Genomic DNA, 23,372 nt, shown 5'->3' on the forward strand with positions numbered 1-23,372 from the left:
TTTTTTCTCTCCTTCCTTTTTTAAATAGTGGGGCCACCCTCCAATCTGTAGGAACTATTCCAGAGTCTATAGAATTTTGGAAGATGATCGCCAATGCATCCATTATTTCCAGGGCCTCTTCCTTTAGTACTCTGGGATGTAGATTATCAGGCCCTGGGGATTTGTCAGTCTTTAGCCCCATTAATTTCCCTAACACTATTTTTTTACTAATACTGGTTTCCTTCAGTTCCTCCATCTCACTAGACCCTTGGTTCCCTAACATTTCTGGTAGGAAGAACGAGGAGAGGCAATATAAACTCGTGGGCACAATTCTAAAAGAGGTACGGGGTAAATCTATGTCCTCTGGTTCTTGACCCTTCCGTTGAAGGTGGCAGGGCAGAGCGAGAAAGCAGTTAAAAAAGCATACGGGATCCTGGGCTTTATGAATGCAAGCATAGAGTACAAAAGTATGGAAGTCACGATGAACCTTTATAAAACACTGGTTCGGCCACAACTGGAGTATTGTGTCCAGTTCTGGGCACCGCACTTTAGGAAAGATGTGAAGGCCTTAGAGAGGTGCAGAAGAGATTTACTGGAATGATTCCAAGGATGAAGGACTTTAGTTACGTGTATAGACTGGAGAAGCTGGAGTTGTTCTCCTTGGAACAGAGAAGGTTGAAAGGAGATTTGATAGAGGTATTCAAAATCATGAAGGGTCTAGACAGAGTAGATAGAGATTGTTCCCATTGGCGGAAGGGTCAAGAACCAGAGGATATCGATTTACGGTGATTGGCAAAAGGACCAAAGATGACATGAGGAAAAACTTTTTTTACATTGTGAGTGGTTAGGATCTGGAATGGACTGCCAGAGTGGGTGGTAGAGGTAGATTCAATCATGGCCTTCAAAAGGGAACTGGACAAGTACTTGAAAGGAAAAAAATTGCAGGGCTACGGGGAAAGGGCGGGGGAGTGGAACTAGCTGGATTACTCTTGCATAGAGCCGGCATGGACTCAATGGGCCGAATGTTCCATGCTGTAACCTTTCTATGATTCTATGTGCTGCCTCTCCTTTCAAACAATGAGAAGTGGACAACATATTGTTGCAATGAGTTTTTGCCCAGCTTTTGTAACTTAATGAGAGCTCCTCACTACCACTCAAAGACTAGTTTGGAAATGAAATATAACAGCCAATTCATATATAAAGTAACACAAGAAGACATTTAGATCTTTTGATTGCAGGAGGATTCCTGCAGCTCCCGTGATCATTCCCTGGTTACACTGCCATGTGCCAGCGAGACATGCCTTGATTTGGAACAAATTCCGAAGGTGGAATTGTAACAAAGAGCAGCAATTCTATCTCTCTTTTCATCTTATTTTTCACTACACAACAACTTGTATAAAGTGTGTTTTATTTATCCTCACAAGGGAGACAAGGACAATGATTTTTGTTTTAAAAACATGAGAATGCTAAAAATTTGAAAATAAACAGAAAGTGCAGGAAATGCACAGCTTGTCAAGTCAGTATCTGAGGGAAAGAGGGCTTGTTTAAGGTGGAATCCTTCAGCATAGCTGGCACAGTAAGGCTGGAGAAACCACATTATAGGACAGAGTCCACACTCATTCTTTTCAGCTGTCTAACTAAGATATCTTTGTATAATATACAACCCTTTACAGCTCTTTCCAGCATTTAAAAATCCATGTACAGACTGTTAACCCCGTTATCTGCTTCTTTGTGAAAGTAGTTACTATATCAGTTTTCCCTGCCCTCTTTGTTTTATTCAGTCCAATATAGGATTTCCCTCATTTCGTTGTGTCAGCTCTGACATGAACATCTGCATTCCCTGCCTGCTGCATGGTTTCCAGGGTTGAATGGCTCAAGAGCAGCCCTCAGGCTGATTTTATGCCATGCCTCCAATGTTTGCAACCTAAACTTAATGTCCTCCAGCCACTCTTTGTTTCATCTCATCTTCTCCCCTGCTCTTTCAAACCTTGGTGATGTCATAGAGTTATACAGCGCGGATAGAGGCCCTTCGGCCCATCGTGCACTATGGACTTTGACCTTTCACCTAGGTTGCTCAATAAAAAAAATGTGGTTAGGCTTTCCCAGTACGTCAGTTGGTAACATCAGTGTGTAACTGTGTCACAGAGACGTGTAGGTCTAAGGTTCGATTCCCAGTTTATATTGATTAGACTGATCTCAGCTGGGGTGGTAATAGGCTTGCTACAATTTGCCTCAATATCCTGGAGCTAGAAAGGGGGAAAAAAATCAACCAGGGTTCACATTCCTGACCATTATCCAGGGAATGTGTGCGCACAGGCATCCAGAGTGAACACAGGAGTGGGCCAGGCAATGCTGCCCATCACAGTCAAATAGCCTGCCAACACTTACTACTTACCTGCATCAGTTCCCAAATCCCAATGTTGCAGATAAACTTCCCTGACTCAATACTCCATACAGGTAGATTGGGAAACCTGTAAAGTATGCAGGGGCTACTTGCACAAGGTACAAAAGGATACCCAGCCCATGGAACCATACCCAGCATCAGTTAGCAACTTCGGAACAGGAGGGAGAACATTTTTTAAATGGTTTTTAAAAAATTATTCTATAATCTAACCAGTAGCCACACAGCATCATTTGTGTATTAGTTCAAACAAATAGATAAACAGAGTTTGCTGATTTATTAAAGGGTTGTGCTGCATCCTTTAATAAGGATACAGGTACATGCTGGAGTTAGTGGAACATAAAGCTAGGTTCTCACATCTGCAGATTTTCCATTCCTGAACCATATAATAGAAAGAAGAAGAAAAAGACCCTTTGGGATTCTATGTTGTTCTTCCCTACAGTGACCATCCTCAAAAGTACATCATGGGCTGTGAAGCACTTTAGGATGACCTGAAGTCATGGAAGGCGCTATATCAATGCAAGTTTTTTCTTTTCTTTCTCTTGGCCTTAGGCTGTTCAGGGTTGTTCTCAGTCCCTCTCAGCCAAACCATTTTTAAAGATTGAGATTCCACAGAGTGACAGTAAAATAAATACTACTGGTACTGTAAGAATGCTACTTGGATACCAACAGTACTTTTATTATGTAACAATCCTACAAAATTGAAATAAATATTTAAATTAAATGTTCTAAACACTTTACATCTGTTTGTCCAACTGCCTTTACTCTCCTATTCTCTCTCCCTTTTTCTATTATTTTAACCTCTTTCCCAAAAATGTAACCTATCATAAATTTTCTGACCCTTCTTCCTTAAACATCTGCTTAAATACTTCACTTGCCGTATTTTCTTTGTCTCTTCATCCATTTTGAATATGGAAATAACTTGGTCTCTTTAGATTGACTCTAATGGGTGGGAAAAGAGAAAGTTCCCATTAATGTGGAGAAGGAAGAGCAAGGTGAACAGTTCTAATTAACCCTGAGTTTATCGCAGATATAATGGAAGTATTTTTCACCTGCCCTACCATTATCCAAGAATCGTCCCATTAGCATCAAACCATATTCTGAACAATGCAACTATCCAAATAACTAGATAACCAACCACCCAATCAACAAAATATCCAATCAATCACCAAGGAATCAACAGCCAACCTACCAAACCAACCATATCAATCAATTGGCCAGCCAACTATCTGGCCAGCTAGCCAACTGGCCACTCAGCCAACCATCTCAATAGATTAAACTCTTACTCATATCTATATGTCCAAACAATCAGGGCACCAAACACTAGCCAACTAGATAGCCAATCAATCAGCCATCAGCAACTATCCATATAATCAACCAGCCACCAAGCTAACCAGGCAGCTAAAGAGTCAACTAAACAGAGGGCTAGGCAGCCAACCAACCAAATAGCCATCTGACTAATGAACCAGTGAGCCAAAGCAGCAGCCAAACTGGCATCCAAATAGCCAACCACATAGCCATCCGACCAATGTGCCAGCTAGCCAATTATCTGTGTGGAATAGATTTGGAGTGATATTATTTTCAGCATTAAAGGGTATCTGCCAAGTGTGAAGTTCCTACTGGTTACAAAATGAACATTAATCTGAATGATGACATCAAACAGAACAAAAGCAATATAATTTTGACAAACGTTTTTTGAAATTTCCATATTCATTTTTTTTTGTAAATTGAATCAGTAACAATTTTGCAACTTTTATGAACAAAATCATATAAACATTGTATGGCATTGAGCGCAGATGCTCCCTCACTGCTTTAGTGGGTAAATGCACCAGCTACTATTGCATTGAGCTAAAAGACTAGGAGGACCCAGTATTAATCTGTACTGAATTGGCTAATCTCAGCCAGAGCAGCAATTGGGACGGCTACCATTAATCTCAGTGACCCTGGGTTGGGGAAGGGAAAAAATTCATCCAAGGTTCCAACTCTTGATCTTTGCCCAGTGATCCCTGGTGAAATGTGACCATGTTTGTACATCAGGTGAGGACAGGATCAGGCTCAGCTGTCATATACTCCACAGTCAATAAGTCTGCTGACATCCACTGTCTAGTCTCACCCATGAAGAACGACCATTTAAATTCCTGCAGAGCTGGACTCTAGCAACAGATAATAGGGTAGATTTTCAGCTCAGTTATGCCATTGTTGGGAAGGGCAGCAGAAGTCATTGGAATTACGGGTGGACATCGCAGCCATTGAATCTCCACTCATTTGGATTTAACCGACCACTTCTGGTCAGTTGGCACATCAGTGCTGGAAGCTTTCACTCAGAACAAGCAAGAGCTTCATTTAGATGTTAAAATAAACATGCAATTTATGCAAATTGACACATGTATGGATTCCCAGCATTCACTCCAACATGTGCTCAGCCTACCCATATAAAATGGCCATTGCAGGTTTTTAGGAGGATGGCTATTGAGAGGAAGTCAACCTCTGAACGTGAGCTGTCATTTTTATCAGACCTATTTTCGGAAGCTTCAGAAAAGGATTTTTTTTTGATAGTCTATTTATTTTTATTTGTGCTAAGAGTGCTGCCACTGCTAATTTCAGCTGGTGCCATTTATATTGGACCATGGGCTTCTCAATGAGGAATACTGTTACACTCATGTTATTTGGAAGGAGAAAAGGAAAGAAATGATGCCGAGATTTTACCAGATAAGGACAAGCCTCACGTGACCAGATCTACAGGCAGATGCACATAGATCAGAAATTGTTTAGCGACTCCATGCACTAGACTACAATCCATTGGTGACATTGTGACAGAGTTGAGCCGCATGCTGAAACCTGCCCTCCAGCCAAACTCTTTGCCAGTGACGGTCAAAGTCACCACAGCACTTAGCTTCTATGCCTCAGGTTCAATTGAAATTACAACAGGAAATATCAGCAACATCAGCCAATCTGCAATTCATAAATGTATCAAAAGATGACTGCTAATATTTTTGCCAGTGTAATGTGCAGTCTTCTCCTGCAACCAAAGAAGCTGAGGTGAGAAGTTAAAATTGTCAAGAGGTCATACAGTCATAACCAAGTGTCATGGTGTAGCCCATTGTGGCTATAGTAATATGTGCATGCATCATGCAGCTGCATTGAAGATGGAAAGATTTAATTTGAGTGAATCCCTTTAAGGATGTAACTGAAGCAACACTTACAGGTGTAAGTTACTGGGGCGAAGTATATCCTGCTGTAAAATATCCATTCACATTAATCCTTCAAAGTACTACAAGATAGTGTGAGGGGGAGGAAATATAGGTGTCATGCATATTTTGAAAAGCTAATTAATATAATGTCATGCTAGATAGTTGTTCCTTTGCTGACCTCCCGAGAAAGAAATAAGAAAGAAAGACTTGCATTTATATAACGCCTTTCATGAACTCATGACTTCCTAAAGTGCTTTACTGCCAATTAAGTACTTTTTTGACTTTTAGTTGCTGTCGTAATGTAGGAAATGCAGCAGCCAATTTTTGCACAGCAAGATCCCACAAACAGTGATAATGACTAGGTAATTTGTTTTTAGGTGTTGGTTATGGGATAGATGATCTGTAAAGTTTTTCCTCATCTACTTCCAGATGCTCTGAGTGTTTGACTCAGCACTGATATGCACCATTACGTCTTTCCATGTATCCTGTGTTGCTTGTCTGTGTGGCTGCTGCATGGGATGCCAAAGAATGCCGCCATCCTCTGGTGCCCTTGGTCAATCAGCACTTCTAGTGAAGAATCTGAGGGCTCTTGCTACAGCTGCTCTGGAAGCTGACATTTTGTTTGCCACGAAGAATTCAACGGCGAAGCCTTATACACTTTAGGCATTAAAAAAAATAACTTTACCTTTAAGGTGATCCTGCACCAATATCAAACTTGCTGGCCCCCAAGTAGTTAACTCCCCGACTGGAGGTATAATTCGTGGTGGGAGCTCTCCCGAATTGATACAATGAGGCTGAACCCGGAAGTTACACTGGGATCAGAACTCATCCAATTGGGCAGGACATAACCCTGCCTCACCCATCTCCTGCAAGCCTACAAAAATTACCACTCATGTCTTCAGGAGAGGATGGGAGAAGATTGGATGGAAAAAAGGAGGAAGCTTCATGTCAAGAAACCTACTCACAAAAATGTACATAAGGTGTAATAAGCACCATTATTTGGTATTCTATTCAAATCAAAATTTATGCAAGATTTCTATCATGCAATACAGGTGTATATGCAGAGGGATTAAAGTTTTTCTCAAAATGCTTTTGGCTTCTCTCACCAGCAATAGGCTGTTAAAAAGTCAGAAGTAAGCACAAGCACTGACTGGCCTCTGCCTCAATACTGTGCTCAAGAGTTTTTTTTTAAAAGAACTTGCAACTGCTTAATGAGAAATTCGTTCAATACACTCTTTAAGAGAGAAGCTGTTTGCTGAACAAATTGTTTTATGGCCCCTGATGCCTTTGAGGTGATAAGTAGTGTTTATCTTGTTGGGTTTGGAGTGTTTTTAAACTGCTCATTTCCACAAGCTCCTGCCTTTTTTTTTAATCTTTGCCCCATTCTGCCTTCCAGTATTATCAGAATCTAGAACCTCTCCAGATACAGGGTTTCTATGGTGACGACAGAAACCAGAGATAGTGTAGAATGTGGTTATAAAATGCATCGAGAGACATGGAGTGGAATATCATCAAGTTAGCACAAGCACTGAGACAATAACAGTGCCAGTGATTTGTTTAGATTAGTGTGGTTGTGCTGGAATTGTTGATTGTTGATAGGGTTATGAAGCAATCTGTAACAACCTTATTTTGTTTCCAAAGAAAAAAACTTTCCTTAAAGAAGCTGTTTGTGTCTCACAACAATCTGAAGACAGAGACCACATATATTACTGTAATACCAGCCACGTCTGTAATTTTCAAAAATTCTATCGTTGTTTTAATTAGATAGAGAGAGACAATTAGAGAAGGAGGGAGAGTCTTGATGGAGAGCATGGGATGGACAGACAGACAGACAGACAGACAGAAAAACAGAGCGGGAGAAAAAGAGGTCGAGTCCTATAAGTGGGAAATATTTATTCAGAGTCTCTCGCGGAGCATGGCAAGTTTGGAATATCCTGCTGTAATTATTCGGTGTCTGTCAGAGCCTGGTGAATGGGGAATGTCCGGCAATATTTATTTAGGGTCTCTTATAGACTCTGGTGAATAGAAAATGTCCTGCTGTATTTATTCTGGGTCTCTTACAGAGACTGAGGCAATTATTCTATAGTAATTATTCAGGACTTGCCTCAGTGCATGATTCCATGTATACCACATGGCATTCCATGAAATCCAGATATTAAATTTCTTTGGGTACATTTTATGTTTTTTTTCCGAGTCGCTGCCTGGGATGTTTCTTTATGACGGCAAGGCTCACTGAGTTACCCTCCCCTGACCCAGCAGAGTTTCTGGCCACATTTAAACTTTTTGACACCCTGCAGAATTCTCTGAGTGCTCACCGCTGAGAGAGGGGGTGGGAAATGGCCAGATTTGATGGGGGATAAATTGGTTCACTGCCATTTTCAGGCACGAGCCGGGTGGCACGCACACTGCATGGGCCAGAAGAGGCCGGCTCAAGGACCACCTAAAATTGGTCCTCAGGCTTCATCTTAAGGTTTCAGGTGAGCTGCCGGCTCCACAGGCAGTTCACACATTTTACACTGCTGAATGCCAGGCCGCATGCCTCACCTAAAATAAATCCTGCAATGGGGGTGGAACGGCAACAGGGGCGCGATCGCAAGTACCGTGGAGTTGGAGAGGGTACTTTTTCTTAATTGTATTTTTTTAAACTTACCTTTTGGTAGCAATCCAATCCAATTTCTTAGAGGGAGCCTAAAACGGGGGTTAGATCCCTCATTTGCATATGTGAGGGACCTAATGTCTGTTTTAGGCAGCCACCCCAAATGCCTGAAAAATGGCCCCACCCAATCGGGTGCGACAAGGTCCAATTTCTCCTCCAATCTCTCTAACCACCTTCCTACCCCCCTCACCTCTTCATCTATCCTCCTGACCCTGCCAGTGGCTCTGCTATTGCCTCCAACTCCACACTGCTTCCCAGAATGTTTGCTCCCTTGTGAATAAGGACCTCGGCATCCACGACCTCACCATGGATGAATTGATCGATATCCTGGCATAAATATGGCTCACATGTGGCAATTCCTTCCCTTTCACTGAAGCCTCTCCACCTGACAACATTTGCTCAGTTCAAATCGCCGCAGCAGCGGAATAGCCCTAGTTGTTTAGTCATACGTTGGTCTCTCCTGCTACTCCTCTGGCACCTTGTTCTCTTTAAAGCATCTCAGCTTGTTCTCATCACTTCCACCTTTCCTTTAAAATCCTGATCATGTATTGCCCTCCCAAGCCCCACACTGACTTTCATGAGATCTCATTCTCCCTTCTTCCCTATCTTAGCCTTTTTACCAAGAAACACATTGTTGACTGTTACAATTACAATCCCCTAAACCCCTCTATTCTGGCTTCTCTACCCTCCAATCCTCACTCAATCCCACCCTTCAGATAAACTCCCCACCCACAACAACAGTCACCCCCTCGACTTCACCATCTCTCATGACCTCTCTGTATCAAAAGTCTTGATCAACGAAAGTCTTGATCTTTGACCACTTCCTCATCTCCTTTACAACCCACATTCCACTACCATCCTCCAATACCACTGTTTCTTTCTCCACAGATGCTGCCTCACTTGCTGCACTTTTCCAGCATTTTCTGTTTTTATCCCAATACCACCATCCTTGGTTGCTCTTCTCCAAGGCCAACCACCTCCTCAAACCTCTTTCCCCTGCCTGCTCCACCCTCACTTCCAATAACAAATCCAAGGAGCTCGAAGATTGTTGTGTCTCTAAGACTGAGGTCATCTGTGCAGCTGCCTTTTCTGTTTCCTCCCCTTCCTCTCCCTCTCTGCTCCAGACCTCCTCCTATTTTACCAACCACTCCAGCTCCAAACCCTTTTTGCAGTTTCTCTTCCACCTCCCCAGTATCTCAGGAGACTTCTGGGACTGATGATGCTCCATCAAACTTGCTCATGGCTAGATGCCAATCTCCTCTTCCACCTGGGAAGTAGATCAGGGTACTTTATATCCACCAGCCATTGGTACAGACCTTGGGGCCACTGCAGCTAGCAGTACGTTAAGGCAGGGAAGACCAACCATTTGGTTCTGGCAGCCAGTTACACGTCAAAACCAGTGAATGGGACACATACAAAAATGTGAGCACGCATACATAAAAATGCAAGGCTTCCCAACACACACATACTTGATTGATGAATTTACGAGTAAGCATGTCAGAGAGCCGGTCTCGGGCTTTGTGCCCGTCATTACAGGGATGTCAGAGAGGAGCAGCAGGATAATTAGTCTGAATGATTGGTTGGGTGGCCTCAGCAGAAAGGCGAAGGTCACCTTTATGGACAATTGGCGAAGGTAAGCTTTTCAGGTATGGGTTACATCTGAATTGATTTGGAGCCAAAAGTTTGACACAAAATGTTGTGAAAACAATTGGGACTGGGGCTGTTCTAGTTGATTCTGGGTGTAGGTCCTTCAGAACAAAAAGACAGAGTAGTGATAGGTCTCAGTTGTATTAAACCACAAGAATCAGGGTTATAAAGGTGAAGGGGTTCAGAAGCAGCAAGCAAACAAACCCTTAAAATGCTTTTATGTTAATGCTAGAAGCTTTAAAAGGTTTGAATTACAGTCATATGCAGCTATGGAAGAATTAGAGCATTATCAGTGTCTCTGAAATATAGTTAGATGTAAATGATAGATCTGAATTTCAGTTAAAGGGTAATCGGGGATATCAAAAGGATGAAATAGTTTAAGAAGGATGTCAAGGCCTTGGAGACGGTACAGAGGAGATATACCAAATGGTACCAAGGATGAGGGATTTCAGTTATGTGGAGAGACTTGAGAATCTGAGATTGTTCTCCTTAAAGCAGAGAAGGTTAAGGGGAGATTTAATAGAGGTGTTCAGAATTATATGGGGTTTTGATAGAGTAGAGAGAGAAAAAACGTTTTCACTGGCAGGAGGATCGGTAACCAAAGGGCACAAATTTAAGATAATTGGCAAAAAATCCAGGGGGGAAATGAGGAGAAAGTGTTTTTACGCATCGATATGCAATGATCTGAAATGCATTGCCTGTAAAGGTGGTGGATGCAGATTCAACAGTAACTTTCAAAAGGGAATTGGATATATACAACAACAACTTGCATTTATACAGCGCTTGTAACATAGTAAAACGTCCCAAGGCACTTCAAAGGAGCGTTATCAAACAAAATTTGATACCGAGCCACATAAGGAGGTATTAGGACAGCTTGGTCAAGGAGGTAGGTTTTAAGGAGCGTCTCAAAGGAGGAGAGAGAGGTAAAGAGGCGGAGAGGTTTAGGGAGGGAATTCCAGAGCTTGCGGCCTAGGCAGCCAGAGGCTCGGCCGCCAATGGGGGAGCGATTAAAACCGGGGCTGCGCAAGAGGCAAGAATTGGAAGAGTACAGAGATCTCAGAGGTTTGTAGGGCTGGAGGAGGTTACAGAGATAGGGAGGGGCAAGGCCATGGAGGGATTTAAAAAACAAAGATGAAAATTTTAAAATTGAAACGTTCCAGGACCGGGAGCCAATGTAGGTCAGCGAGCACAGGGGTGATGGGAGAACAGGACTTGGTGCGAGTTAGGATACGGGCAGCAGAGTTTTGGATAAGCTCAAATTTATGGAGCATGGAAGATGGCAAGCCAGACAGGAGAGCATTGGAATAGACCAGTCTGGAGGTAACAAAGGCAGGGATGAGGGTTTCAGCGGCAGATGAGCTGAGGCAGGGGTGGAGACGGGTGATGTTATGGAAGTGCTGATGGAGCGAGTTTGTGGTTGGAAGCTTATCTCAGGGTCAAATAGGACACCGAGGTTGCGAACAGTCTATTCAGCCTCAGACAGTGGCCAGGGAGAGGGATGGAGTCGGTGGCTAGGGAATGGAGTTTGCGGCGGGGACCAAAGACAATAGCTTCAGTCTGCCAATGTTTAGTCGGAGGAAAATTTTGCTCATCCAGTACTGGATGTCGGACAAGCAATGTGACAAATAAGAGACAGTGGAGGGGTCGAGGGAGGTGGTTGTGAGGTAGAGCTGGGTGTCGTCAACGTACATGTGGAATCTGACGTGTTTCCGGCTAATGTCGCCGAGGGGCAGCATGTGGATGAGAAATAGGAGGGGGCCAAGGATAGATCCTTGGGGGACTCCAGAGGCAACAATGCAAGAGTGGGAAGTGAAGCCATCGCAGGTGATTCTCTGGCTACGACTGGATAGATAAGAATGGAACCAGGCGAGTGCAGTCCCACCCAGCTGGACGACGGAGGAGGATGGTGTGGACAACCGTGCCAAAGGCTGCAGACAGGTCAAGAAGGATGAGCAGGGATAGTTTACCATCGTCACAGTCACATAGAATGTCATTTGTGACTTTGATAAGGGCCGTTTCAGTACTGTGAGTTACATGGGCGGTAACCTGATTGGAGGGATTCAAACATAGAGTTGAGGGAAAGATGAGGATTTGGGAGGCAACAATACATTCAAGGACTTTGGAGAGGAAAGGGAGGTTGGAGATGGGACGGTAGTTACATACTTGAAAAGGAGAAATTTGCAGGACTATGGGGAAAGAGCAGAGAAGTGGGATTAATTGGATAGCTCTTTCAAAGAGAGCTGGCACTGACACAATAGGCCAAATGGCCTCCTTCTATGCTGTGTGATTCAATGATTCTATAAGTGGAGGGAATATTGCTCTAATTATTAAGGAGAATCTAATTGTTACAGAGAGAGATGATATTGGTCTGCAGGGAGGAGCTGAAGCAATGTTGGTGCAGCTGGACCTTGCAGTTGGCAGTGCCTGTTATAGGCCTCCAGGTCAGGAAGCTGACCAGAACAAGGCACAGTGTGCACAAATTAAAAGGGCTACAGAATTAGGACTATTTTGGAGTAAACTAGTAGAGTGACATTGGGCTAACCCAGTGCCACCAGGAAAAAAGCATTGCTACAAGTGATCCCCTAGGAGGTCACCACTAGTAAACAAATGGTCCACCCAAGCTGCTATAAATATAAATAATAACTAAATCATAACTAGTTTGACTAATTAAGGATACAATTAGCATACTACAAAATTAGGTAGTAAATGTTTAATGGAGGATTTTAGTTACCCGGTTATTCAAAGGTCTGATAGAGGAGGACCAAGTATTGAGGAGGGCAGGGCTGAGACATTTTGTGGATATTCTGAACAATTGTTTTCTCATGCAGCAAGTGAGAGAGAATATTAGGGAAAATCAATGACTAGACTTACAGGTAACATTTCCGCATCAGTTCTCTAGTCTGATCAATACCGTGGGAGTAGAGAGGTCACGTGGACATGGCAAGGTTGAGGGAGTGACTGTGAATATGGGTAGGAGAGTTTATATGGAGGGAGAGGTTTAGAAAGGACAGGAGGGCAATGAATTCTGAGGAGAGCAGGCAGATTGGGAACAGTTTGTTCTGCATCGTGAAAGGCTTGCTTTGATGTAACACCTTATCACATCTCAAAGCATTTCACAAGTGAGTGAGTCACTTTGAAGTGCATTGATTATTTTGAAGTACACAGACGCAGCAGCGAATTTTGCACTCAGCAAGATCCCACAAACAGCAGAGATAAATAGCCAATTTATGTGCTTTTGATGAAGGTGTTTGAAGCAGGAATGTTGGCCAGGACAGCAGGACTGCATGCGCTTCTTCAAATAGTGTCATAGGGGTTTGTAATGTCCACCTGATCACCAGAACAGGTTAACAGACCTCAGTTTAACCTGTCTTCTCAGGTCGGCATCTTCAAACAATGCAGCGCTGTGGCAGCCTAGATTAACATACACCTCCATAACCTATTACTTAGCCAAGCAAACTTCCCCTAATTCAGCCAACATAGATTTTGAGGTAGAGTCTTGGCTTTACCTGAAACATCTCTCAGTCCGATGATCCACGTCAATTAAAAAGGCACAACTCCTGTAAGAGGCAGTGGTGCCCTTGTTACTCAGTTCACAACACCACTTCAACAACATCTGAATAACACTCTTACTTAAAGAGGGACCTTGGCCCAAGGGACAGAAAATGAAAGTGATGCAGAGCAGAGGACGTTGAGAAGAAATCAATGCTAATTTGAGTCTAATCCGACTCGTTTGATTAAAGACAGCTTTTTATCACATTCAAAAGAAACAGGTAGAGCCTCGTTGGGCATATAATGGATCAGCTGGTTCACAATCGATAGAACAGAAGAAATTACAGTCGCATCTCCGTCATTGAGACGCAAACGGTGTAGCTACAGCAGTCCTCACCTGACACAGCCAGCTCCTTTAGTTCATCCCTGGGATCTTGATAGTGCCTTGTCAAGACACCATAAAGCAGCTCCATTCTATCAGAATTGAGGTTTGAACTCCCGTCCTGTGCTGGGCCCCTGGAATCCCCAGTTCCTGACATCATTGCTATTTTAAAGCCTGGAATGCGGCAGAGTTCAGGATTATCGGCGACAGAGAAATTTGTTCTTGTTCTGCCGCCCTACGCCCAGAGCTCATAGAGTTTGAGACTGAGGGACTGAGGGAAAGGGGGAAGATTTCTGCTGACTCGCTGTTTCAAATGAGACGGTAAATGTGTTCCAAAAGAATTGGTGTGTGATTGCACTAGAAATATGGACCAGAGGAAATCTTTCCCCGAGAAGAATAAACCCAAACGAAAGGTAGGAGGAGAAAGACAGAGGAGGTGATTTAATAGACTCAGAGGGTGGAGGCTGTGGCACAGGGCAGTTAAGAAACAAATGGGGCGGTCAGACTGAGACAAAGAATGCAAAATACAGCATGCAATTTTAAAAAGCACCATCCGCAGGGTAACTGCACCACCTGCTGTAGTACTGGGCGATACAGCTCAGGAATACCCCAGTTCCATCTCTGCACTGAGTTAATTCATCTCATCCAGAGTGGCAGTGAAAGATCTACAGTTTGCCTCAGCACCTTTGAGTCAGACTCCTTAACCACTCTCCAGTGGCCCCTGCTAGAAAGTGCACCTTTGTGGATGGCGGATAAGGACAGGATCAGGCTTGGTTGTGATTCCCCCTCCCACAGTTGAATAGCCTGCCGACTCTCACTGCCTAGACTCAACAATGAAAAATGGCCACTTGGGTGAGGTATTGAGGGTGACCCAACTCCAACAAGAGTCAGTGTCTTCAGGAAAGGAGAGAAGATAAATGGGAAAAAAATAAATAATTTTAGTCCTTCTCCCTAAACTTGAGTCAGGGACTTAGTCTTTCAGATTTGGGGAGAGTCAAATTCCTGTCACAATTCCACATTCCAGTTTGTGATTACCAGCATCTTACCACAAGTAATTATGTACAAGAAACAAGCCTCCTTTCTAAACTGTCTATCTACCTCGTTCCTTCTCCCCCTCCTCCCCACCACCACCCCCCCCCTCATATTATCTGGCTCAGCTCTACCCTACAGAGACTAAGAGCCCAGCATTTGAATGCAGCCTCTGTCTGAATCTGTCTTAAATCAACTCCACAGGCAGGAGAGCAGGAAGGTCCGACTGAGCAGTGCAGAAACTCGATACGCGAGCTCCATCCACTTTATTACAAACTAGACTGTGCCCTGGAATATCATCCACTCCACCGAACCACGAGCAATAGAGCAGAAAACTGAATTACTCGCAGCTCTCAGAATGCTTAATTTAATATTTCCAATGAGGTACCTTCCCCACTCAAAGTACTGAGCGTGTATTTGTGGCATGTCACAAAACATTAGATATTGTCAAGGCAATTCATTTTTCAACGGTAATTTGTAACTAAGCAAAATCCGCTGGGGAGATTTTATACTGCTGCTGTGATCGGTTGGAATGGAAAGAAAAAATCAAGCGAGCAGTCAGGAGACAAGCAATGGATGTCAAGAGCTAAACTAGAAAGTCTCTCCGATTATACTGTGTAACGGCAAAAAAAAAAGTACAATTAGTTAAAATAAATCAGAGATTAGAGTGGGCTTCACTCTGTTTCACTCTGCACGGATTCTGGATAATATTGTTTTCCCTTCACTGCCACTTTCTCCCCTCCTCTGCAGAAGATGATGACTCATGCTGGGGTAGGTTGTCCGTCTGGCCTCTGTGCAATCCTTGCAAGTGGCCATTCTTTACATGTGAACCTGAACAGCAAGCGTAAGCAGGCTATTCAACTGTGGGGTGCATCGCAGCTGAGTTTGATCCTATTCTCACCCAATATCCACACACATGCACTTTCCAGCCGAGATTGTTCTATAGCGATCAGAAGCAGGAGCCCTGGTTGATTTTCTCTCTCCATAGCCCAGAGGCACTTAGGCCAATTGTAACACCTTGTCATCAATCCCACTTGAGATCAGCTGTGATGCCCTCCTCGACTCCATGACTGTTATTGTGCTGTCTGACATAAAGTTGTAGATGAACTGAACTTCCTCCTACAAAACCCTAGCAAGTGCAAAGCCACCTTGCCCAGTTCTTGCCAGAAACTTTGCTCCCTTACCCATGACCAACTCCTCCTGCTCGCTCTGGCTGACTCGACAGTGCCCAACCCTGCTGTCCTGCCTGACCCAAAGCTTCAAACCTCACATCCAGCCCGTCACCAAGACCATCTATTTCCACCTCCAAAATATTTACCCATCTCAGTCCGAACCACCTCTACTGCTACTGAAACCCTCATCCACTCCTTTGTAATCTAGCTGCTCGACTTTTCCAATTTCCTTCTCACTGGCCCCCCCAAGCTCCAATTTTCACAAACTTCGGACCTTTACGCCTCTATCCCATTCAAAGTCCCACTCACCCATCATCAAAGTCCTTAGCAGCCTTCACTGGATCCCTATCCTCCAGATCATTGAGGATGCCTCACCCTGCAACCTTCTGTGCAACCTTCTCCAGCCCTACATCCCAGCTTACACCCTCTTCTCCTCTAACTCTGGTTTACTATGTGACCTCCACCTTGCCTCTCTACTCCACCATCAATGACAAATCCTTCAGCAATTGTGGTCCAATGTTCTGGGATTCTCTCCTTAATCCTCTCTACCTTGTTGGAGCGTTTCCCTCCTTCAAAAGCCTCCTCAACACCTTTCATATCGACTACAACTTCCATCACCTCCCCTAACCTTCTCCCTGTTCCCGCTCAGTGTCCAATCTGCCCTTTTGTGAGGCATCTTGCAATGTTAAAGGCCTAAGTATAAATTGTTGCCATTGCTGTCCGGCTATGACTGAGTAGCCTGTCAGCACTCACTGGCTGGGCTCAGGCATAACACACAGTCACTTGGCGAGATACTGGAGGGCGGTCAAACCAGGTGTGGAGCAGGGCCCTTTGGCAAGGGTCAGCAGAGAACTGGAAGGAAAGAAAGAAAATCTTTACTGCATTAATAGAGAAACCACGTTCACATGAGCAGAGATAGTTTCGAAACCGACCTCTGACCCGACATTCCAAGGTTCCTGGGGACATCAATCCATGCCTTTCAGCATCGGCCTGGGCATGAATATATTCCCGGGCTAAGCACACACAGGCAAAGGGCATCAGGGGCTCCGTGCAATCACGTTCCCTCTGCCAGTGTGTCAGTGTCTAACCAGGCCCGCAAACAGAAGCATTACATATCAATGGGCTTAATTAAATGTATTAACGAAAGGTCAATGCAAATTGGGTCTGGTTTTTGGTAATTTCAACCAGACTAGAATCACACAGAATCCCCTGATGTTATGGGAATATAGATGAGGTACATCGAGTTAAAATGTGCGGGATTGCTGCCCTCAATTATTCAGCTCTTCCTCTGAAGTAGTTGCTTAATATGCGTGCTATTAATATGCAAATCAACGCAAATGAAACCAGCATGATCCTCGAACTTTTATTAATCTGTGTAAAGTAACAGATGCCTCCAACAAAACAGTAAAATTATTCTGCTTGCTGCCTCTCTGGTATTAAAAGGAACTGTGAAGGGGGATGGGGCAAAAAGAGCTGATGAAGCAGTTTACATTAGTAAGAGGCCCCTACCTCCGCATTATTTATATATACGGTATATTATATATGTTAACACCCAGCAGTGGCCCCCCAGCAACCCCCAGGACACATGCGGAGAGAGTTGCATCAATTCTCATCTGCTTTGAACAGTAAAATGAGAGCGTTTCTTCCTAATTAAATCCATACAAGGCTGTAATTAGCAAATAATATTGAAACTAACCATCAGGGAATGAGAATGACTGTGTGAATGCAGAGATAGAGGGGGGGTGGATGGGGTGGTGTCTGCTTAATGCTTTTGGCAGGGAAAACATTCCCCCAACTCATGGTCCCATTTTTCAGCTGTGGATAGTCTGAACTGCCGCAAAGGCTGGGTTTGCAGGGGCACTGTGCTGGGGAGGAGAGTTTGGACAAATGCAGCTACCTTGTTATTTTTTTGTGGGGTGGAGAGGGGGGTTGGTTGGAGAGTGGAGCCAGGCGTTACGTCCAGTGTGATGCTACTATGCTAGATTCAACTAGTCGCACTCCCTCAGCAGTGTCACCGTGTTGTAGGTGCTAAGCCCCACTCCAGAATTTGAGTGCATAATCTCATCTAACACATCAGTGCAATAACGAGGGAGTGCTTTCCCCCGGAGACGTTAAACCTCAGCCTCATCAGCCTGTTTTGGTGGTTCCACCGGATTTTAAGCTCCCAGCAGTATTCAAAGAGCTGGGAGCTCTCCCAGTATCCCAGCTAACATTCCTCCCTCAACCCACACCAGCAAAAGCAAATTAAGTGGTCATTTATCTCATCGTTCACTGTGGGGTCTTGCTTTGCACAAGCTAGCTGTTATGTTTGTGTACATAACAACTTTTACTGCACTTCAGAGTAATCCATTGTATATCAAGCATTGAGATTCAAGATAAGGCTCTATATAAATGCAAATGTTTCTTCTATCTTACACACACAGTGATGTGACACATTTTCAAGTGACTTCAGTTCAAAGTAATTCATTGGATGTGAAGCATTTCTCACTGTTTCTGAGAGACGTGATGAGGCACTACATAAATGCAAGTTTTTGTTTGTTATCATATTGAAATATCTCAAAGTCTTTCACATGATGAATTACTCAGTCAAGTTACTCGTATCAAGCGTTTGAAAACAAATGGAAAAAGTTTGCCAACGCTTCTCACTAAAGTCTGTGAGATAATTTCAAACTTACCGCTGAAGGGTAAAACTGGTATTGCAGTCGGGCACCTGTTATCGAAACCACCTGAAATCAATGGGAAGAAAAATTCCTACAATGGACGCCAGGCTCGTAATGCCAGTTTGAGGCCTCAGCGGTAAATTGAATATTACCCCGTTTGCCTCTGTGGCCTCTCACCTGGGGTGAACTAATACAAGACAAATTAAAAATAAAAGTAACCACTTTTAAATGGTTTCCTCCCCCTGCAACATCAAAGATATAGCTCACCCAATGGTTCATGATTTATTAAAGGCAGCCTATACCCATACCGACTAGGCTGGTCCCAGGTTCGGGTCAGTGCTGAGTCAGCTGATCTGAGCCAGAGCAACAATTGGAGTGTGACACTGGTCTCATTGCCCCTGGATTAGGGTGGGGGAAATCAGCCAGAGCTCCTGATCACTCCCAGTGACTCCTGCTGGAAAGCGACAAATCAGATCACTTTCTACAGTCGTCACATTATCTCTCACCAGCACGGTCTAAGTCACCATCTGTCATTGTAGGATTCCCTCCAACCTTGAACCAGTGCTCTGTGCAAGGCCAGTTCTTATTGGAGTGTCCTTCTAATACAGTGCTGCCTCTGAGTGGTGTGAAGCAGCCCCTTTATAAGTGTTTTGGCTGTTAAATACAAACTCCCAACCCTTGGGACAAAGCATACAGTTGATAGATACCCACGTAAAGACAAGACCTGGGTATTCACTTGCCATCAGTCTGAGGCTGGGAGCCATAAAAAGTCTGGACAGAAGGTGTGATTGAGAACAATCTCTTTATCCATCGCATGGATTACCCTACGTTATTTACACATAGGCCAAAACCGTCAACACTGGGGAAACTTTCAGACTGAAATTTATCGGCAAAAAGATTGAGAAAGAAATACATGGAGCTGACAGAGATACAGACAAACACACAAATGGGCTCGCACTGAAGTTAAAATAAATTAATCCCAGAGGCCCTGTACGACGTTTGTTCTGTTGAAAGATGCATTAAAGAATTTAATGATTTGGCACAGTGATTGCTGCTCTCCTTCGCCCCCTCACCCCTTCCCACCTACCACTCCCCTCCCCCCCCCCCACTGAACTTTCCAGCCAACTCCCCCCCACCCCCACCCCCACGATCAAATCGGCTAGCAGTGCAGTGGCGGTCAAGCTCAGCTGAGAGCCCATCAAAACAAGCCTCATGTGCAATCTGATCTCCCTGCAGGGTATACTAGTGCCTCTCCCCTCCCAGCCCAGGTCAGACAGGGTCACATTACACTACCAATCAAACTTTCCACAGTCCATCAAATCAGACCTAGACACAGTGTCCAGCTTGGTTTCACTGAGGTTCGTTGTTAATACATCTGATAGTTAATTCACAGATGCTAAGCAGGGTAAACGGACTTTAGTTTTTTTCATTGTATATCTAGTCCAGCGTATTTCTTGTTATACTGAGCCCTCTAGGACAGGATATATTGGCCTTGCAGGGAGTGTAGAATAGATTTACTGGAACAATAACTGGACTCCAAGGGTTAAATTACATGGAGCGATTACACAAACTAAGGTTATATTCCTTGGAATTTAGAAGATTAAGGGGTGATTTGATCGAAGTTTTCAAGATATTAAGGGCAACCGATAGGGTAGATAGAGAGAAACTATTTCCGCTGGTTGGGGAGTCTAGGACTAGGGGACATAGCATAAAAGTTAGAGCAAGGACTTTCAGGAGTGAAGTTAGGAAACACTTCTACACACAAAGGTTGGTAGAAGTTTGGAACTCTCTTGCACAAACAGCAGTTGATGCTAGCTCAATTGTTAATTTTAAATCTGAGATTGATAGATTTTTGTTAACCAAAGGTATTAAGGGATATGGGGCTAAGGCGGGTATATGGAGTTAGATCACAGATCAGCCATGATCTCAATGAATGACGGAACAGGCTCGAGGGGCTAAATGGCCTATTCCTGTTCCTATGTTCCTAGGAAGGTCCGATGTCTTCCCACAACCCTAAGTTCCAGTTTGCACCCTTCACTCTGGACTATTGTGCCCCCCTCCCTTACCTCCATTCCACCACTGGTGACAGAGCCTACAACCATCACAGCTCTGCACTTAGGAGCTCTCTCCCTAAACTCCTCAGTCTTGCTACATTTCTCCCAACCTTCATACATTTCCTTACAATCTTTCTCTTTGACCAAGTCTTCAGTCACCTGTCCTAATTCCTGCACAGAATCTATTGCCCTCCACCCCACCCCATAAAGTGCCTTAGGACATTCTACTACAAGTACAAGGTGTTATTGCTCTTTTTGATACGTATTAATGACCTGGACTTGGGTATAGAGGGCATAATTTCAAAGTTTGCAGGTGACACAAAACTCGGAAATGTAGTAAACAATGTGGAGGATAATAACAGACTTCAGGGGGACATAGACAGACTGGTGAAATGGGCAGAGACATGGCAGATGAAATTTAACATAGAGGATTGTGAAGGAAGAATGAGGAGAGGCAATATAAAACCAATGGCACAATTTTAAAGGGGGTGCAGGAACATAGAGACCTGGGGGTACACATACACAAATTTTTGAAGGTGGCGGGACAAGTTGACAAGGCTGTTAAAAAGGCATATGGGATCCTGGGCTTTATTAATAGAGGCATAGAGTACAAAAGCAAGGAAGTTATGCAAAACCTTTATAAGACACTGGTTAGGCCTCAGCTGGAGTATTGTGTTCAATTCTGGGCACCACACTTTAGGAAGGATGTCAAGGCCTTAGAGAGGGTGCAGAAGAGATTTACTAGAATGGTACCAGGGATAAGGGACTTCAGTTATGTGGAGAGACTGGAGAAGCTGGGGTTGTTCTCCTTGAGAGCAGAGAAGGTTAAGCAGAGATTTGATGGAGGTGTTCAAAATTATACAGTAAATAAGGAGAAACTGTTTCCAGTGGCAGAAGGGTTGGTAACCAGAGGACGTAGATTTAAGGTGATCGGCAAAAGAGCCAGAGGCGACATGAGGAAGCATTTTTTTACGCAGCGAGTTGTAATGATCTGGAATGCACTGCCTGAAAGGGTGGTGGAAGCAGATTCAATAGTAACTTTCAAAAGGGAATTAGATAAATACTTGAAGGGAAAACAAATTACAGGTCTATGGGGAAAGGGCGTGGGAATGGGACTAATTGGATACCTCTTTCAAAGAGGCGGCACAGGCACAATGAGCTAAATGGCTTCCTCCTGTACCTACTTTGCTACTATAATACTATGAAGTGCGAGGTGTTATTGTTCAATCCCTGGGCTGTGTCAGCTGATCTCTACGATTGGCCTCAGAATCCTTGACTTAGAATGGGTGTGAATCAGCCAGGGTTCCTGATCTTAATCATTCTCCAGCCTCCTGCTGGGAAGTGCGTGTATGGAATTGTCAGGCAAGGACAAGATCAGCTTTGGCTGATGCCTTCCACTGTCGAAGAGCTAATCCATACTCACTGCTTAGGCTCACACGTGAAAATGGCTGCTTGGACGAGGTACTGGAGGATAAATGTGCCTGTGGAACAAGTGTCATCACCTTCAAGAGAGATGGGGAGAAAACTGAGATGGAGAAAAACAGTCTGTTGTGCTACATTAGAAAGGGAGGGCTGATCCATTTGGAGATAATTAAAATGCCAATAAAAGCTTCCAGTTTTTATAATGCCATTCCATCCTGGTACATAAATGAAATGTATTCCCCTTTTTAATCTTGGAATTACAAGTTCAGATGAGAAGCAGAGAGCCCTGGATGCAGTCTGCAGGCAGCATATGCTTTCTCTGTACAAGTGATACACAAAGGCTTTTCTCAGAAACAGGCAACATTGCCAGTGGCTGCTGGCTGCCCAGTGCCTTGCCATCTGATCACAGCTTGACTTTCTGCAGATGTAAAGTAACTCATCATTCTGTTTAGACATAATCTGCCCCTGCTGTTCCCCTCCTTTCAGCTATCCCTGAGATCCACAGCCTTTTTTGCAAGCCCGTTCCACTCCAATTGCCCCAGAAAGAGCCAAATCAGATTACTTTCTACAGTTGTCACATTATCCCTCCTCAGCACTCTAACACTCGTTGCACATTAAAGGCATTTTATGGTGCTTATACCGTTCTCAAGAGCAGTTTACTCAGTAAATATTATTCTATCATTAAATCCTGCAACAAGGAATGATGGGAATCATCAACAAGTGGCATGTTTGCTGGCCTGCTGAGAGAGGCTTGATGTTTCTGGCCAAGCTAGGGAAGCGAGGCCAATGGAAATGGGCAGGAAAGCAAGCAGAAGTAGTGGAGCACTTTATTTCTGACACTTCAAATCTCTGCCCTCTAGCCTGCTGAAAGTGAGAGGCCTACAGAGACGAGCTATTGAAGCCTGGAGTCAAGCAGCTGTGCTGAACCACTTTCGGATAGGAGCTGCTCCGGTGACAGCAGCTAATGCAGTAAAACATCAGCATTTATTTTACCCTTTGAAATACCATTTTATTCCCCGTTTCCTAAACAGAAATCTTACTTGAAGATCACTGCAAAACAATAAGGACAGCATCTGACCAACTGAAAGTTTACTGTCAGTTTCAATATTTAACTTTAGGGGCCAGGTTAGACTTCAGGAGCTTAACTCTTGTCAGGCTGCACTGTCAGCATGGACATTGCTAGGTGGCCATATGGGTTCAGATAGTGTTATAGCCCTATCTCTGACCTGTGCTCTGGTCTTAGTGAGTTTCCTTGCTGAGTGTGGAGCCTTGCAAACTATTCCCTTCAGC

General features: G+C 44.0%; 1 long non-coding RNA gene across 1 annotated transcript in view; it reads right to left on the reverse strand.

Annotated features, from left to right (window-relative positions):
• LOC137342392 (uncharacterized) overlaps positions 1-14,203 on the reverse strand; it is a 50,231-nt gene extending 36,028 nt beyond the window's left edge. The window contains exon 1 of the long non-coding RNA XR_010967246.1: positions 13,761-14,203. This is a non-coding gene — a long non-coding RNA (uncharacterized lncRNA). The remainder of the gene's footprint in view (positions 1-13,760) is intronic.
• Between the last annotated feature and the right edge of the window lie 9,169 nt (positions 14,204-23,372).

The sequence above is a fragment of the Heptranchias perlo genome, chromosome 25, assembly GCF_035084215.1.
Source record: "Heptranchias perlo isolate sHepPer1 chromosome 25, sHepPer1.hap1, whole genome shotgun sequence".
NCBI classification, from domain to species: domain Eukaryota; kingdom Metazoa; phylum Chordata; class Chondrichthyes; order Hexanchiformes; family Hexanchidae; genus Heptranchias; species Heptranchias perlo.